The sequence below is a fragment of the Calliphora vicina genome, chromosome 3, assembly GCF_958450345.1.
Source record: "Calliphora vicina chromosome 3, idCalVici1.1, whole genome shotgun sequence".
Taxonomy (NCBI): domain Eukaryota; kingdom Metazoa; phylum Arthropoda; class Insecta; order Diptera; family Calliphoridae; genus Calliphora; species Calliphora vicina.
The window spans coordinates 26666015-26684362 of NC_088782.1; the positions used below are offsets into that span (position 1 = coordinate 26666015).

At 31.4% G+C, this 18348-nt stretch overlaps 2 protein-coding genes across 5 annotated transcripts in view; both read right to left on the reverse strand.

The window, feature by feature from the left end:
* The window catches only part of nSyb (neuronal Synaptobrevin), a 311043-nt gene extending 304099 nt beyond the window's left edge, over positions 1–6944 (reverse strand). Inside the window, exon 1 of the transcript XR_010576238.1 lies at positions 6939–6944. The gene's annotated coding sequence lies outside the window, so the exon portion shown is untranslated. The remainder of the gene's footprint in view (positions 1–6938) is intronic.
* Positions 1–18348, reverse strand: part of shep (alan shepard) — a 624596-nt gene that overhangs the window by 241329 nt on the left and 364919 nt on the right. The window lies entirely within an intron of this gene.

Sequence of the window (18348 nt, forward strand, 5' to 3'; positions counted from 1 at the left end):
CTAATTTCTAATTTCATATTTCTGGGTTCATTATTATAGAAAATGCAAAATGTGTTCATAATTTTAAATTTTTAGGTTTATTATTTAAAATATTCAAAAAGTACCATTGCAATAAGGAAATAGTACCATCGATTATCACTTTTAAATTCGCATTCCCTAAACCATAACCCGTCAAGTTTGAATTTTAGATTTGTATATCATTTCCTATATTATCAACTAATTTTGTTTCTATAATACTTCATATTTAATAAATTATCACAAAACCGAAACCGTGGTTTTGCAATTCTTCCATTTTTTGGAAACTCTAGGTCCATTATTATAGGAAATTCAAAAAAGTACCATTAGAGGATCCATATAAGCTTAATTTCATGGCTTTAGGTTCATTGGTGAAGAAATTACAAAAAGTACCATTCGAATAAAGAAAAAGTACCAAAAAGTCTCCCCTAGAATTTTAACTCACTTAGGACCATGTATGCTTAATTTCATGTTTTTAAGTCCATTGCTATAGACAATTAAAAAAAAGTACCATTAGAATAAACAAAAGGTACCATGAAGTATCCGCTTGAATTTTCAATCACTTAGGACCGTATACGCTTAATTTCATATTTCTAGGTCCATTATATTATAGAAAATTCAAGAAGTACCATTAGAATATAGAAAAAGTACCAAAAAGCACCCACTTGTAGTTTCCCACTCACTCGGTTACATATAAGCTTTATTTCATGTTTCTAGGTTCATTGGTGAAGAAATTACAAAAAGTACCAATCGAATAAAGAAAAAGTACCAAAAAGTCTCCCCCTAGAATTCTCACTCACTTAGGACCATATATGCTTAATTTCATGTCTCTAAGTCCATTGTTAAAGAAAATTCAAAAAAGTACCATTAGAATATAGAAAAAGTACCAAAAAACCCACACTTGTGGGTCTCCCCCTAGAATTCTCACTCACTTATGACCATATATGCTTAATTTCATGTTTCTAAGTCCATAGTTATAGAAAATTCAAAAAAGTACCATTAGAATATAGAAAAAGTACCAAAAAACCCACACTTGTGGTTTCCCACTCACTCGGTTTATATATAAGCTTTATTTCATGTTTCTAGGTTCATTGGTGAAGAAATTACAAAAAGTACCATTCCAATAAAGAAAAAGTACCAAAAAGTCTCCCCCTAGAATTCTCACTCACTTAGGACCATATATGTTTAATTTCATGTTTCTAAGTCCATTATTATAGAAATTTCAAAAAAGTACCATTAGAAGAACAAAAAAGTACCTATAGTACAGTTCACACATTTTGGTACCTAAATATTATCCCCTATTCCTAACACTAACTTCACTCAAATACATATCAGCTAACTTTAATGTCGATAACTGAAATAATTTAAAATTTTAAAAAAGTACCATTAGGAGAAATGTACCAATTTCCCTTTTCTTACTTGAACACCCCTCAAGTTTGAAATTTAAAAATATTCCATTTTGCCAAAATTGTTTATGCTACAGCCATGTATCAAAATATTAAAATCTGTGTTAATGTGCCCAAGAATAAATATGTTTTAAAAAAAGTACCAAACTGTTTACCCGGATTTGGCCCAATATACACCTTGGTACTCGAGTTCCAAATAACACCCTGTTAGTTAATTGTTGTATGAATCCAGGAACCAACGTTAAAAAAATTATCAAAATTGGCTTAATAATTTCAAATATAATGTATTTTCCCGATTTTATCCCCTTTTTGGTACCTTTTTTATCCCCATTGAGGTGGTACAATTTCATTCAAATAAATTTATGTAATAAAATAAATTTCATAATAAAATATTCGTATGTCTATGTCAAACTATAGAAAAACATATTTTATGAAAAAGTACCAAAAATTAACACAATGTTTATCCCTTATAGGTTCGAATTTCCAAAAAGTACCAAACTTATATTTTTTATTTTTTGTTAATTAAAGAATACGATTTAAAATTTGTTTCTATGTTTATTAGTTTAAAAGATACATAGGGTGCAAAAAAAGTACCAAAATACAGTTTTTACCCGTTTTCTCCCCTAAAAGTTTCGAATTTCCAAAAAGTACGAAATACCTGTCAGCTTATTTTTTAAATGGAGTAACATGCTATTTTAAGTTTTTTTGTATCTTTATTAGTTTTGAAGATATAAGGTTACCGAATTTACCCGTTTTTACCCTTTTTTACCCCCTAAACGTTCGAATTTCCAAAAATCCCTTCTTATCGGATCGTTTTGGGGAGGGAGGAACCCACAGTTAAAATTTCGTGATTCTAGCTTCAGCCGTTTGGGCTGTGCGATGATGAATCAGTCAGTCAGTCAGTCAGTAACGTTACTCTTTTATATATATAGATTCTGAAAATTCTTTAAAAACATGTCTGAAAAGCTTGCCTCTTCAAACCGCAGCTGCGGATTGCCTGCCAAATTAATATTTTTGTTCAATTTTACGTATTCATATTTAAAGGCCATACAACCTCGAGCTGGCGAGACGTAAAAATTTTGACCTGAAATCTGCCTAAAATCAGATTTTGGCTATCTTTTAACCCGACAAAGTCTGATTTTCTAGATATTTGTGCACAATTTTATCTCTAACTTCATTTTCCATTGTGTCTACACTTTTTAAAACTAAACATAATGACTTGCAATTCATTGTAGAATAATGGTAGATTTGTGGTTAAAAACGTAAGTAAATCTTTTTCCATTTTGATAACAGGGGGCGTTGTTATGATTACTATAGTGCGTACAGATTTTAAGTGGCCACTTCTTTACTTATGAATCTACTTGCAAGCTGTTGACTGGAGAATTTAAAACTGAGTCATTAAGACCTTGTAAAATCACTATTAAATGTAATTTTAAAGTGAATTACTGTTTAGGAGTTGTAAAACATAAAATTCTGGAAAAATAAAATGCATTTCAATGGTTAATTATAGAACGCAAGTCTTGGCCATGCAAATTTACATCATCATTTTATTTATTTTTTTTTTTATTTCACAAATTCTTTACACTCTTTGAAGAAAAACAACAGCTTCATTTTGAGTAATTTTTACAAAGAATTTTTTTTTTAATTTTACTTTTATAAGTGGGCAATATAATTTGCAAGACATTGTTTATGTTTATAACTCAATTTTGCAGAGTCCTTGTTTTTTATTTTTATTGTTCATTTGCTTTTTAATATAAACAGCAACAAGGACATTAGAACTGGGCTCAGTTTATGATGGCATCATCAACATCAGCTACTTAAAAGCAAAACAGTAATGACAGAAACAGATGACCAATATACTACAAGTAATTTGCAAGACCCAGCACAAGTTTTATGACAATTTAATGGACGACAATCATCAACTAACTTTTTAAAAGGAATTCTAAAAAAAATTATGTTAAAAATTTATTCTATTTTCTTCCGCATGCTGACAAGCTAAATGTTAGTACTATTTAATTTTAATGATTTAAAACACTTGTTCTTTTTAATACGAAAATTTTTAAAAAGTTATGACTTCAACTGTGAGTAGCCTGTATCCATCTTAAAATAAAAATTGATGAAAACAACTAAAATTTCCACCACAAAGAGAATGCAAGCAATAAGGAAAAAAAACCTGAAATTAATGAAAGCGCTGTATGAATACAAATTACAAGTAATTAATCTCCATAAAAACAAAACAATAAAAGAAAATTTTCACCGGAAGTGGTTGTTGCTTGCAAATGAAAATGGAGTTGTACAACAAGAAAATCTTTATTACACAACTATGAGAATGACAATAAAACTGCTCTCTCTTTGTGCTATTAAGCTCCCTCTATTGTGTTGAAAATAGGTATTTTAGTATTCAAACCAATCAAAGGAGAACTCCTGCTCGAAATTAAAGTTTGAAGGACTTTTATGTGGGGGGGTTTTGGAATGAAGAATACTGAAAAGAATTTGCCTTTTTCTTTTAGTTTACTAAGGTGAATGCAAACTTTTATTTTGTGTTGTTTCTTTTTAGCAAATTATTAACAATGATTATTCATTAGGCGAAACTGCGTTCCCAAAGGTGTTGAATAATTTTAAAGGTAAATTATATTTATCAATTTAATATTTTGCTGGTGTGTTCGAACAAATTTTCTGCCACATACATAATTCATACATTTTAGAGGTTTATTGTGTGGCAAGCCACTGAGCCGTAGCTCCAAGAAATAGTCAGTACCTAGTATTGACACACTACATGATTTGTCTTATAGACATTTAAGAAAATGTGCCTATAGTGAAAAATTTCCGAAAGCAATAATTCTTTATTTTTCCAATTGCCATTATTAAACTTCAATATTAAAATATGTATGTAGCTACTTGAAAACTTGTTCACCTTTAATATTACCTACTGCCAGCATCATAATACCTTTCCTAGCACCAATAGCAGCAGCAACATCACCACCACCACCAGAGTAACTTCTTTTGTTTCATTTATTTAATCTTCTTTAATGCTATTGCCAACAGTTAGTTGTTGCTTGTAGCTGATAGCTGTCGCTGCTGTTGCTGCCAATAATAAGATGTTTTAAAGTTATGAACAGTTCGTTGGTTACCAAATGTTGTTTCAAAAATCTAAATTAGCACACAGAAAAAATGACTGGCTTTAAATGTTTCTTCTACTTCATCGTCTTTAAATATATTTTTGTTTTGTTTTTCATTCTTCATGTTCATCTTTTAACCAAAGAACAAGAAAAAAAAAAGGAAAGTAAAAATAAATGTTTTCTACTTTAAATCGAATGATGATGAGGATGGTTGTTAGAGTGTGAGTATTTATTATTAACTCGAGATGCAGTGAAAGAAAAACCGAGTTAGGTAAAAAAAATTAGAATATCGTAGAGTTTATAGACAAGATACTATATACTATACAAGACTGTAATCGAGGCGACAGACAAGACTATAGACCAAAGTATAGTCGATTATAGTATCCACTATAGTCTCTACTCTATAGTCTTGTCTATGGTCTTGACTATAGTCTTGTCTATGGCCTTGACTATAGTCTTGTCTATCGTCTTGACTATAGTCTTGTCTATAGTCTTGACTATAGTTTTGTCTATAGTCTCGACTATAGTTTTGCTTCGAATATAGTCTAAACTTCTCTATAGCCGACTAAAGTCTTGTCTATAGTCTCGAATATAGTCTTGTTAATAGTTTTGTCTATAGTCGAGTCTTGTCTATATTCTTATCTATAGTCTCGACGATAGTCTTTTTTATAGTTTTGTCTATAGTCTAAACTTGTCTATAGACAACTATGGTCTTGTCTATAGTCTCGACTATGGTCTTGTCTATAGTCTCGACTATGGTCTTGTCTATAGTCTCGACTATAGTCTTGTCTATAGTCTCGACTATAGTCTTGTCTATAGTTTCGCTATAGTCTTGTCTATAGTCTCGAGTATAGTCTTGTCTATAGTCTCGACTATAGTCTTGTCTATAGTCTCGACTATAGTCTTGTCTATAGTCTCGACTATAGTCTCGACTATAGTCTTGTCTATAGTCTCGACTATAGTCTCGACTATAGTCTTGTCTATAGTCTCGACTATAGTCTTGTCTATAGTCTTGAGTATAGTTTTGTCTATAGTCTCGACAATAGTTTTGTCTATAGTCTCGACTATAGTTTTGCCTCGAATATAGTCTAAACTTCTCTATAGCCGACTAAAGTCTTGTCTATAGTCTCGAATATAGTCTTGTTAATAGTTTTGTCTATAGTCGAGTCTTGTCTATATTCTTATCTATAGTCTCGACGATAGTCTTTTTTATAGTTTTGTCTATAGTTTCGACTATAGTCTAAACTTGTCTATAGTCTCTACTATAGTCTTGTCTATAGTCTCTACTATAGTCTTGTCTATAGTCTCTACTATAGTCTTGTCTATAGTCTCTACTATAGTCTTGTCTATAGTCTCTACTATAGTCTTGTCTATAGTCTCTACTATAGTCTTGTCTATAGTCTCTACTATAGTCTTGTCTATAGACTATAATCTTGTCTTTATTATATCGAGCCCTTAGCGCCAAATTATCGTAAGCGACATTTTCAAAATTTTTTTTATTGCAGAAATTAAAATCTTATGGACCGACTGATGTTTTACCGTTCTCAGAATATCAAAATTGTTAATAACTTCAAAATTATAGGGGGTAAGGTTTTATCTTAAGTCAATGTTTACATTTTACAGTAAACGAATTTTATCGTAAGCGACACATAGTGGTATAGAAAAAAAGAGGGAAGTAAATCTGTAACTTCTAAATGGTTAGATTGGTTTGAATGAAATTGCACATGCGCAAAGAAGATGTGTTCTCGAGTTTAAGTTCTGAAGGCGGACCTCATTTGCCCACCAGGGTCGCGACCAAGGGTCCTCAAAGTACTCGGGTATATTACATTTTTAAAATGATCCTATTTCTTCGTTTGTGATCCGATTTCAAAACAATTACACACATAAAATCTTTTCATCGAGTGCTACAAAAGATTGTCTATCAATTGTCTCTTATAGCTTAGGAGATATTCGGATTTGAAAATTAAATTTTCAACATTTTTACCCAACCTACTCCAGTTTTTTGATAACAGCGTATCCAAATATTTTCCGATTTTCTCCAGTTTTTCTTCATTGGACTTACAACATACGTATGTGTCAAATAAGAAAAGAACTGTTTAAAAATAAGGAGTAAGTCCAAAGCTATATGCATTTGAATTTAAAAATTTTTGAAAAGCCGATTTTTCGCTAATTTTTTGGGAAAAAATAACTTTTTATACCCTACACCACCATAGTAACGCCCAAAAATATTAGTCTAACACCCACCTTAAAGTATACCGATCGACTTAGAATCACTTTCTGAGTCGATTAAGCGATGTACGTCCATCCGTCCGTCTGGTTGGCTGGCTGGCTGTCCATGTAAACTTTGTGCGCAGAGTACAGGTCGCAATTTTGAAGATATTTCGATGAAATTTGGTACATGTTATTTTTTCGGCTCAAGGACCAAGCCTATTGAAACTGGTTAAAATAGTCCACTATTTCACCTAGCCCCCATACAAATGTCCTCCCGAAATTGGACTTTATCGGTCATAAATGTTTAATTTATATATGTATCTCAACAAATTCCGCTCCAAATAAGTTTTATATACACAAAATTCATGTCACCAAATTTTGTTACGATCGGTCCATAATTAGTCATAGCTCCCATATAGACCCGCTTCCGAAAATCACTTTAACGTGCATAAATCGCTTAAAAATGTTGGTAAACACACAAAATTCAACATAGTTAACTTTAATATAGACATAAATCACACGACCTAATTTCATGGAGATCGGTCCATAATTGGTCATAGCCCCCATATGACCCCACTTCCGAAAATCACTCAAAAATATAAATTATTGAAATTTTAAAAGAAAAATATTTGTACTAATTTACTTGGTGTAGGGTATTATATGGTCGGGCTTGACCGACCATACTTTCTTACTTGTTTTCTTTTTAAGTTATCGCAAAAAATTTCTACGAGGATGTATAAGAAATTTATACTTTCTGAAAGCTAAGTTTTCATAAAATATTTTGAATAAAAAAAAAATTAAAAATTTTTGTTACCGAGGGGACCAGGTCCATTCAAAAAACACCTATTTTTTATGTAAAATTAAACTTTAGGCCTAAAATTCTCAAATCGCATATTCGATATTAAAATATAATAACCGATTTTAGATGGCCCAATATGCTTTTAATTAAAGGATTCCGATAACTTTGACCCTGGTATGGATATTATAGCCAAAAAACTACAAATTTCCATTTTTGGGATTTTTTAACACTTTTTTTGGGACAAATAGCTTGAACGAAATTATATTATATCGCATCATAAAATTTTGAATTCTATGTATAAATTTCAAAATCATCGAAAAAACCTTCCTGTAAAATTTGTGTTTTGTCGCTTACGATAATTTGGCGCTAAGGGCTTGATATAGTCTTTTACATAATTCCGCTTATTAAAATTGCAAGTATTTTTAAAGGTTTCAGTTAGTTTTAATTGAGTGCCTCTTTTTTTGCTAGTGTATTTTCTCATCTTATTCACTAGAGTGGGTTTGGTTGCTTGATTGGTAATTTTTTTTTTCTGTTCTGCTCAAAATGTTATTCCTGTGGGTACTATGATAAGTTTATTTGTTTACTGTTTGCAATAGATTATACTTTCAGTTCTTTTCAGTTTTCTTTTTCTCTTAAGCAGAGCTAAAAGAAACAAGCTGCAAAATCAAATAGGTTTTCTACAATATTTGCTGTTTTCCCTTGAATGGTCTCTGGTGAGCTTGACCACATAGAGTGTTAAATAGGGCCAATTTTATTTGTTGTTCATTCACATAACAAATATGACCATAATTTTTGTTTTCTTTTTCTTCTTTTTAACCATCTTCTGGCTGTTACTTTTAAGAGTTAGCAAATAAATAAAAGGTAAGTGCCAGGGAGTTGGTTGGAATGGCTGTTTTATTTTCCATTTTGCCAATTTTACGTTTTAAGATTTTCCCTCAGCATTTTAGGGCCATTATTATAAACATTTTATGTTTTTTTTTTTTTTTAAGAAAAAAGTGTATTATTAATGTGTTCATATCATAAAATAAAGTACAAAACTGTTAAGTCTATTTTCCTGCTCTCCCAAAAAAAAAAGATGCTTAAAAGTAGGCCATGAAAGTTTAATAAAGTTTTACGGGGACCTTTAAAAGATTGACTGGAAGGGATTTTCTTTTTTTTATTCGTTTGTTAAGTTTTGGTATTTTTGTTTAATAAATTTTCTAACTTTATGATTTTTTTTATTGTTTTGATTACTTGTTATTTTTGGCCTTCAAACGTTAGACTTAGCTGGAGTTTGGTTTGTATAAAGATAAATTGTGTTTGAATTATAATTAATGATGCGTCTGTTTTATATTTTTCCATGTTTCAATAAATATTTGTGGTTTTATGTCGTAACTTAAATTGTGTATATCATTTGGAAAAGTTTTTTTGTTTTTTTTGTTTGTGATACTTTGTTTGTTACTTTTGACAGTAGATCAAAGAATTAATTGAAAATGCCAGAAAATTAATGATAAAATCAATGAGATTTAATAAATATAAAAAAATTGTTGTGGTGGCATTTAATGTGGAGGTCAAAGTTCTTTATGTGCACAGGTTGTTTGAATGCAGGCATTAGGTGTTTATTTTTTATGAACACAATAAAATCATGGAGGCCAGCCATGATTCTACATAAAACACATTTGAGCCTAATTGAATCAATGTTTTCACATTTATAAATGATTTATGAGTTTCAACAGCTTTTTATTTCCTGCACATCCTTTTGAATGAGCTCTCTTTTAACATAATGTAATGAATAAATTGACCTTGCTCAGTGTGATAAATTTATTTTTGTAAATTCTGGATAACTGCTCCGATTGAAAATTCAACTGTCAAATTTTTACCATAACTCCACTGAAAACTTTATTGTTTACTTGTCAATTGATTCTGAAATATGTCTATTTTTTTAGTGCTTTCAAATACATATCGAGCCCTTAGCGCCAAATTATCGGAAGCGACATTTTTAAAATTTTTGTTTTATTGCAGAAATTAAAATTTTATGGACCGACTGATGTTAATAACATCAAAATTATAGGGGGTAAGATTTTATCGTAAGTCAATGTTTACATTTTACAGTAAACAAATTTTATCGTAAGCGACACGATAGAAAAAAAGAGGTAAATAAATCTGTAACTTCTAAATGGTTAGATTGGTTTGAATGAAATGTCACGTGTGCAAAGAAGAAGTATTGTCGAGTTTAAGTTTTGAACGTGGATCTCATGAGCCCACCAGGAGCGCGAACAAGTGCTCTCAAAGTAGGACACCTCGGGTATGTTACATTTTTAAAACGATATTATTTCTTGGTTTGAGTTCCGATTTCAAAAACATTATACATGTAGAATTTTCTCATCGAGCACTACAGAAAACCTCGTCGTAGCTATCAATTATCTATTATAGCTTAGGAGATATTCGCATTTGAAAATTAAATTTTCAACATTTTTACCCACCCTACTCCAGTTTTTTGATAGCAGCGTATCTAAATATTTCCCGATTCTCCCCAGTTTTCCTTTATTGGACTAACAACGCATATATGTATCAAATGGAAAAAAGAACTGTTTAAAAATAATGACTAAGTCCAAAGTTATATGTATTCGAATTTAAAAAAATTTTAAAAAGCAATTTCTCGCTATTTTTTTGGGAAAAAATAACTTTTTTTTCTTTTTAAGTTATCGCAAAAAATTTCTAAGAGGATGTATAAGGAATTTCTACTTTCTGAAAGCTTAGTCTTCATAAAATATTTTAAAGGAAAACCAATTTCAAAATTTTTGTTACCGAGGGGACCACCTATTTTTTTATGTAAAATAAAACTTTAGGGCAACAATTTTCAAATCGCGTATCCGATATCAAAATATAGTAACCGATTATATGTGGCTCAATATGTTTCTAATTATTTTGTAAAGGCTCCCGATAACCCCGACCCTGGTGTGGATATTATAGCCAAAAAACTAAAAATTACCATTTTTGGAATTTTTCAATACTTTTTTGGAAATTGCGGGATTGCTGATAATAAATTTCAAAATTCGTTTTTATTTTTCCATTTTAAATAGAAAAATCTACATAACTGTGAAATTTCATTAAAAACTATTCATAAATAAAAATTTTATTTCAATTCAAAAAATTTGTATTTATTCAAAAATTCAATAAAAAAACATTTTTTGTCATATTTTTCTATAAAGTATTCCATGAATTCTTAATTGTCAAAAGTTATAAATATTTTTGAAAAATAGACAAATAGCTTGAACGTAAATATATTATATTGAATCATAACATTTTTAATTTTATGTATAAATTTCAAAATAATCAAAAAAAACCTTCTCCTGTAAAATTTGTGTTTTGTCGCTTACGATAATTTGGCGCTAAGGGGTCGATATGTATGTAGATTAATATGTATTATTACATGGCTTTCATTTGTTATCCGAAAAAGTTGCTAAAAAAACCTCCTGTTTTCTTCCCGTTGGCACAACCATAATATACATATAAATATAACAAAATTGTTCTCCCTCTACCACCAAGAATTTTGATTGTTTAACCATAAATATCACTCAAATTGAAATATGACAAGATATTAATTTTCACCTTTCCTCTAATAACCAAAAAAAAACACAAAATTCCATAAATTTTTATATTTTGACAGAAACCACCACTACCACTCTTTTGTACTCCTTTAAATGCCATGCAAAATCTAACAAATGACATTCATCTATAAACTCTATGTGGTGTTGACATGGGCAACAAACTACAAATTTTTGTAAAAGTAATCATGAATTGTGAATTTATTTGTTTTGTTAAACATTCCTAACGAGGTGTTTCCATACAATTGTGGCCAGATATACATATTTATGTATGTATTCCTGGGACACATGTTCATACTTAGATAAATACATAAATATTTTTGAATGCGGCAATAAAAATAATATTAATCCATCAAATATTTATTTGTGAAAAGAATGAAGTTTTCCAAATGGTGGATGAACGGACTGTGTGATTGAATTTATTTACAATATTGTTATTGAATGTATTTTAGTGTTTTGAAAAAAAATGGAGTAAAATATACGAAAAAGGGTCTGGCAGTTAGTCGTATAAATTGTTTAGCAGAAAAGCTAACATATTCTTAACTACATACTTATACTATGTACATTAGGTGGCCTCATTGGTAAGGAACCACAAAAAGTTGTCAATTATCCCAATTAACTCTTTGGAGTTTAGTGGTTACTTTTCTAACCACCTTTTCTAGATCTTCAAAACATTTTTAGTGACATATTTTGGCTATGTTTTAAAATAAGTATTCAGAAAAGGAACATTATTATATCCCCTTCGCTTCTGTACTTTAAAGGAACAAATAAAAACAAGTAAGAAAGTATGGTCGGTCGGTCAAGCCCGACCATATAATACCCTACACTAAGTAAAAGAGCAAAAACATTTTTCTTAAAATTTAAAATTTCAATAATTTATATTTTTGAGTGATTTTCGGAAGTGGGCCTTGATTATGGACCGATCACCATGAAATTAGGTCGTGTGATTTATGTCTATATGAAAGTTATTTATGTTGAATTTTGTGTATATACCAACATTTTTAAGTGATTTAAGCACTTTAAGTTATTTTCGGAAGCAAAAAATAATATGTACCAAATTCCATCGAAATATCTTCAAAATTGCGACCTGTACTCTGCACACAAGGTTTACATGGACAGCCAGCCAGCCAGCCGACCAGACGGACGGACGGACATCGTTTAATCGACCCAGAAAGTGATTCTAAGTTGATCGGTATACTTTAAGGTGGGTGTTAGACTAATATTTTTGGGCGTTAGAAACATCTGCACAAACGCATAATACCCTCCCCACTATGGTGGTGAAGGATATAATTAATCTTTGTTTTATGAGAAAAATATTTGTTTATTCCGATAAATCGGTTTTATTTCAAATAATTATTTTCTTTGAGAAAAATCAGTGAAATATGAAATTTGTTGAAAGAAATGTTTGGGTAAACAAAATCGAGGTTAAACATATTTGTTGCGAAATGGACCCATTGTACATCCTGATTTCTAAGATAGGGTTCTATTTTAATGGTCTTTAAAATAACTTACAAGGATTTTAGCTCATATATCAGCTATTTATGGACCGATTTTGATGATTTTCCATATAAAAACTTCATACTAGATTATCTGGTGCCAAAAAGACATAACTTTCAGATCTATATGGATACATTATATTGTTACGTTTTAACCTTTTCAAAACGCTGGTTTATTTCCTTTGAATAAACCGGATACTTTTGATTGCAAATAAAAGCCGTTTAGTAGTTTGAAAATGGTAACAACTCTTTATTTATTCAAATGTACAACAACAACAGAATTAAATAGTCACTCAATGTTTTTTATACACGTTTATAAATTCGCAGAAATACAGACACACTTTAGAATGTACACGAGTTTACTTGAAAAACACAACACACTTTAAGGCCTCAGTTGATGTTTATTCGAAAAGCGTCTCTGATAAACTCACTAACGACTGCAACCTCTGCCACTATTTATAACACTGCCATCTGCACTCCAGATTGTTCTTTAACTGTCAAAATTCGAATATTCTAGATCTTACTAATACATACGCCATCTGTGGTGTACTTTCTACAATGTTCTTTAACTGAATATTCGAATTCGAATACAGCGTTGCCAACTTACGATCAAATCAACTGAAAGCTTTTATTTAATAATGCCCACAGATATGTTACAGTTTGCTATTACAGCACTGTTATTTGAAAGCATTATGCTACTTTTAAATCAGCCCTTAAAATCGTTATATTTGAATTCAAGTACAATTTCGTAACAATATTATAGTCAATGTACCAACAATAAGTCTAATGTGTAATTTGTTTGTATTTGACCATCTGTAATATTAATCGTCTAACTATTAAGTTGCAAAAATATTCTGAAAAATGTTGGTTTAAAAGTTATCAAAAAGACTGATGTGTTTTTTTTTATAATATATGATTCACATTTTGCTTTCATTCCAACATATTGTCCGAAATCTCCATGCCAACAATGTATGACCTCAAATCAATATGAGGACTACTTATCAAAGCTGGTCTGTTATTATTTAGGAAACTATCCGTTTTATGTTAATCGAGATTTCCGCATAATATTTCAGTTCTTTCCTAAACGGAACAATAGAGCTGCTACTCTGAGTTTATTTTTAAAATCCCAGAAGGTTTAAGCAATATCAAGGTAAACTGTATACAGCACGTTCGCGTTTTAATTTGAAATGATCCCATGGTGGTTATGGACCCAAATAATTTTATGTTTAAATACCTTGTTTGTGTCTCAAAATTCACATTCGAAAGAAGAGTTGGGCAGCTGACAGTTTAGGATTAGTGTGTATTAATTGTGAAAGTTTGGCGGCCACAGTTGTAGAAAACTCATCGCAAGCAATGAAGCACTTCTTAACCTTGATGACCTTGTTAATCGTCGAATTTAGTTTCAACAAGACTATGATGACACATGCATATTTAGACCGTGAGTGAGGAAATTAAACGCTGTTTAATTCAGTAACGTTTTGACAAACCCGTGCGGGATAGGAAATAGAACAAATGGTAATAATTTAGGATTCAATAGCATTTTATTTGTATATTTTTAAAAAGTTGTACTTGACACCAAACTATCGACGAGTACGTCTCGATTGGTCTGGTATATAATCATTCTCAGTTCCAATTTATGTCCGATCGGTCTTCTGCAAAAGGTTCATATTCGAAGCTATTTCTCCAATCCGTTTTCAATATGTGCCTACATTGCATATTATCCGGTTTTTGGCCCAGTTGTGGGATATTTTCAGTATCGCTACGGGTTCGATTCCTTCATTGTTATGTATAAAGATTGACTATCGTTTCCGTTAAGCTACCGTTACCTTTCAACTTTATTACCTCACCCATGTAAAATTCTCGAAACTATATCTTATATATTGATTAGATATCTAGAGCCTTCAGGAAGTTGATTTCAACCGACATATCTTAGAAGCGACAGATCTGTGTCTTTAGAGAATTTGAAAACTAATTTTTGTATTCATGATTGTGTTTATGGTGTATTGATTAATCGACTTTGCTGATTTTTAATAGCAAAATTCTTGGAGCCTAACTCTCTATTGTTCACAAATTAAAAATTATATGGTTTCAGAAAACATTTATACGGAAATTTTTAAACAAAACGACGCTACCAAACTATTATCTACCATAAATATAGTATAAATTTTAAACGGAATTGGATCAGTTGGGAGTTGAACTTGATTATTGATACAGTCACCTCTCCAACAACCAAATAAAATTTGTAGAAATGTTATTTTTATTTGGGATAATCCTACTACCGCAACACACATAACTTAGTAAAAATTCACTTCATATAGGGTGATTAATTAAGAGGTTTTTTCATTTGATTTTTTCAGAGCTCACTCGTGACTGGTGTCATACTGTCTTCTTGTTTTTATTCAGTATTGTTTGACAATTCACCAAAGAAAAGCCTGACTGACTGCTTCCAAATTATTCAATATGAGAACTGTTTTTCGAGCACTTCGAAATAATTTTAATTATCAGCCAATTTCGCGTTCCGGATCTATCAACTGACCGTCTAGATAGACTTGTGATATCACTCATAGAGTTTTTTCTTCGTGGTTATGTTAAGTCAAAAGTAGTAATTCGCGAAGCAGTGCGAGAAATCCATAGCAGTACTTCCGACAGGATCATCTACAACGAATTCGCGGCCAACATTTGAAAGAAATTATATTAAAAAGTAAATGTCAGAGATGATTCTTTCGGTTCATAATAAAGATTTCTACATCCCATTCTATTTTAATCGTTTTATTTAAAAAAAAACCTCTAAATGAATCACCCTATCTATATACATATAATAAATATACACCTATACACATTTAAAGTTACACATAGACAAATAGATTCACATTTCTAAATGACATTTGTGCGTGTGCAATCATTTAGATGAGTGAATATTTCCGATTTAAACAAATTGGAATTGGAAGAGACTTAACGGAATGCTACGATGACTACATACTTATATACATTTAAACATTTGTATATGTAGAGAATTGCAAATATCGTTAACAAATATGCAAAAGGTCCTAACTAATATTCAATTTTGCAGGATAAGCAAACATATTTTTAATAATAAATATTGTAAAGAAGTTTCATAGAAACGTAAAATAAGTTATTGAATGTAGAATTTTGTACATACAAAGCGTCATTTGCAGGAAGTTTTGCTTTACTTCTTTAATTTGAATAAAAGTGCCGCTAAAGCACATCGATTTCTCACTAAGGCTTACGGTGACTGTGTTCCATTGGTTTCAACGTGCGAGAGATGGTTTGTTTGGTTCAAAACTGGTGATTTTGTCACGGAAGACAAAGATCGCCCAGGTCAGCCAAAAAAGTTTGAAGACTAAGAATTGGAGGCATTACTCCATGAATATTGTTGTCAAACTCAACAAGAGCTTGCAAAATTATTGGGAGCTACTCAAGCAACAATGTGCAATGAAATTGCGAACCATACACAGAGAAAACAGATTCGTGATAGCAACCGAATTTGTTACCAATCGAATGATTCGGTTACATACATAGAATTTTTCGGTTCTGTCAATAGAAAGTCAAAAAGTCAAGAAGAATTTCGGTTGAAGCAACAAAACTTTTGTTACCCCTTCTAACATTTTGTAGACAATCATTCGATTGGCAACAAATTCGGTTGCTATCACGAATCTGTTTTCTCTGTGTAGGAATCGAAGCCGAGAGACCTTGAAGGACGATTTTGCGTGCCCGAAATAATGCATGAACACTATAAAAGAAAATAATTTTTGAACCGAATCATTATTTGCGATGAAAACTGGATGCACTACGATAACCCGAAGCATAAGATATCGTATATGAAGCTCAGCCAACCAGCCGAATCGACACCAAAGCCAATATCCGTGGAGCTAAGGCAATCCTCTGTATTTGGTGGGAGCAAAAGGGTTCTATCTATTACGAGCTGTTGAAATCTGACCAGACCATTACAGGGATCCTGTACTGCTTCATTTGAAGGCAGCATTGGCCAAAAAATGCCCAGAGTATGCGGCCAGATATGAAACCGTAATATTCCATCATTTTGAATGAAGTGATTGGGAAATTTTGCCTCATCCGCTTTATAGCTATCCGACTACTGTTTGTTTCGATTGATGCAGAACGCTATTTCTGGAATACGCTTCACTTTGGAACAGAGTATCCGATATTGGCTTGATTCGGTCTTGGACTCAAAAGATGTGCAGTTCTTTTGGCTCGGAATCCATATGTTTCCAGAAAGATGGGAAAAGGTCACAGCTAACAATGGCCAATACTTTGAATAAATTTATTTTGTATAAATGTTGCAAAATAGAAGCTAAAAACTTTAAAAATCCTGCATTTTGAAGTCATACATCAAAGAAGTGAGACTTATATTGATTCTTTGTGATGAAAACCTAGAAGTTTGTAGTAGTCCCATAATACCAGGCACGGATCCAGGTCAGCCATTTGGGGGGAAGGGAAAGAGTAAAATTTATTTTTAATTTTTCTTTTTTTTTTCTGTTCCAACTTTTCAGTCTTGTGGGGGGATTGTTTCCCCCTGGATTCGGGCCAACACACATTCTCGAGTACATATGTTACTCGGCGATTATCGGTTACTTTGTAGTCAGTAACCGATAATCAATTTTGAACTACTTTTCCGAATCTGATGATTTGCAACAAAATGGCATCGATCTAATGCTGTATATGTTTGCATATTTAGTTGTAATTGCATATTATTTTTGCATATTTTGAAGTTTGTTTTGGCATATTTTCTAATTTCGTTATTTTTAGTGCTATCCCGGCCTTTTCAGCAATAAGGATAGGTATTTGCTTGTTGGTTTGTTTCATTATCTAAAATGTTAGTTAAGTCATTTTACATTTAAGGTAACGACAAGTACCTTTGGTTAATATTTTATTACTGTAGTGGTAGTTATTTGTGTCGTTGTTTTTTTTTTTTGCAGTTGTAAATAGTAGACAAGTAGAAGTAAACGTATGACTGACTGTGAACAAACAGAACATGTAAAAAAGAAGAAAAAAAACTAGAGAGAACATGACATAAGTAGTTGTTTCCGGATTTAAGAAAATCATTTCACAAATGCATTGAGGTGAAAATACTGTAATGTATGACTTCCGTTTTAGGCGAGCATACACATACACAGACACAAACCTTATTATTACTAGTGCTGTTGTTTATTTCATATCCCCCCAGTATGAATTTATACCTTTTGAAGGTTTCTTCACATTTATTGTTTTTAGGGTTGGTCTTCTTGTGCATAATTTTTTTGCTTTTTTGCTGGCACAAGTCGTAAAAGTCATAAAGATATTGTGTGAGCATTGAAAGACGAGTGTATCCAAAAATTATGATGATGATGAGGCGGCTGCTGATAAAGCCGAGAAATGCTGGAAACAATAAATTTAGCCAAGTGCTAAAGTCAAATTCCATTGATTTAGTAGTGTATGTGGATGATGAGTATTCTTTTATTTTGTTTTTGTTTATTATATGATGTTTATCATTGTTTAGCGATGTACAAATACTTGAGTGTCTTTGTTTACAGTTGTACATATCCCAGCAGTTAAGCAAGTAGTCAATGTATCCCTTAAAGACAGTAATTGTCACAAATGTCTTATCACTTGGCTGACTCCATTTTATATATTTTGGTCATTTGACACGGGTGTGCACTTTGTAGTGCAGAGAGAAGACAATTGGTTACTTTATGCACC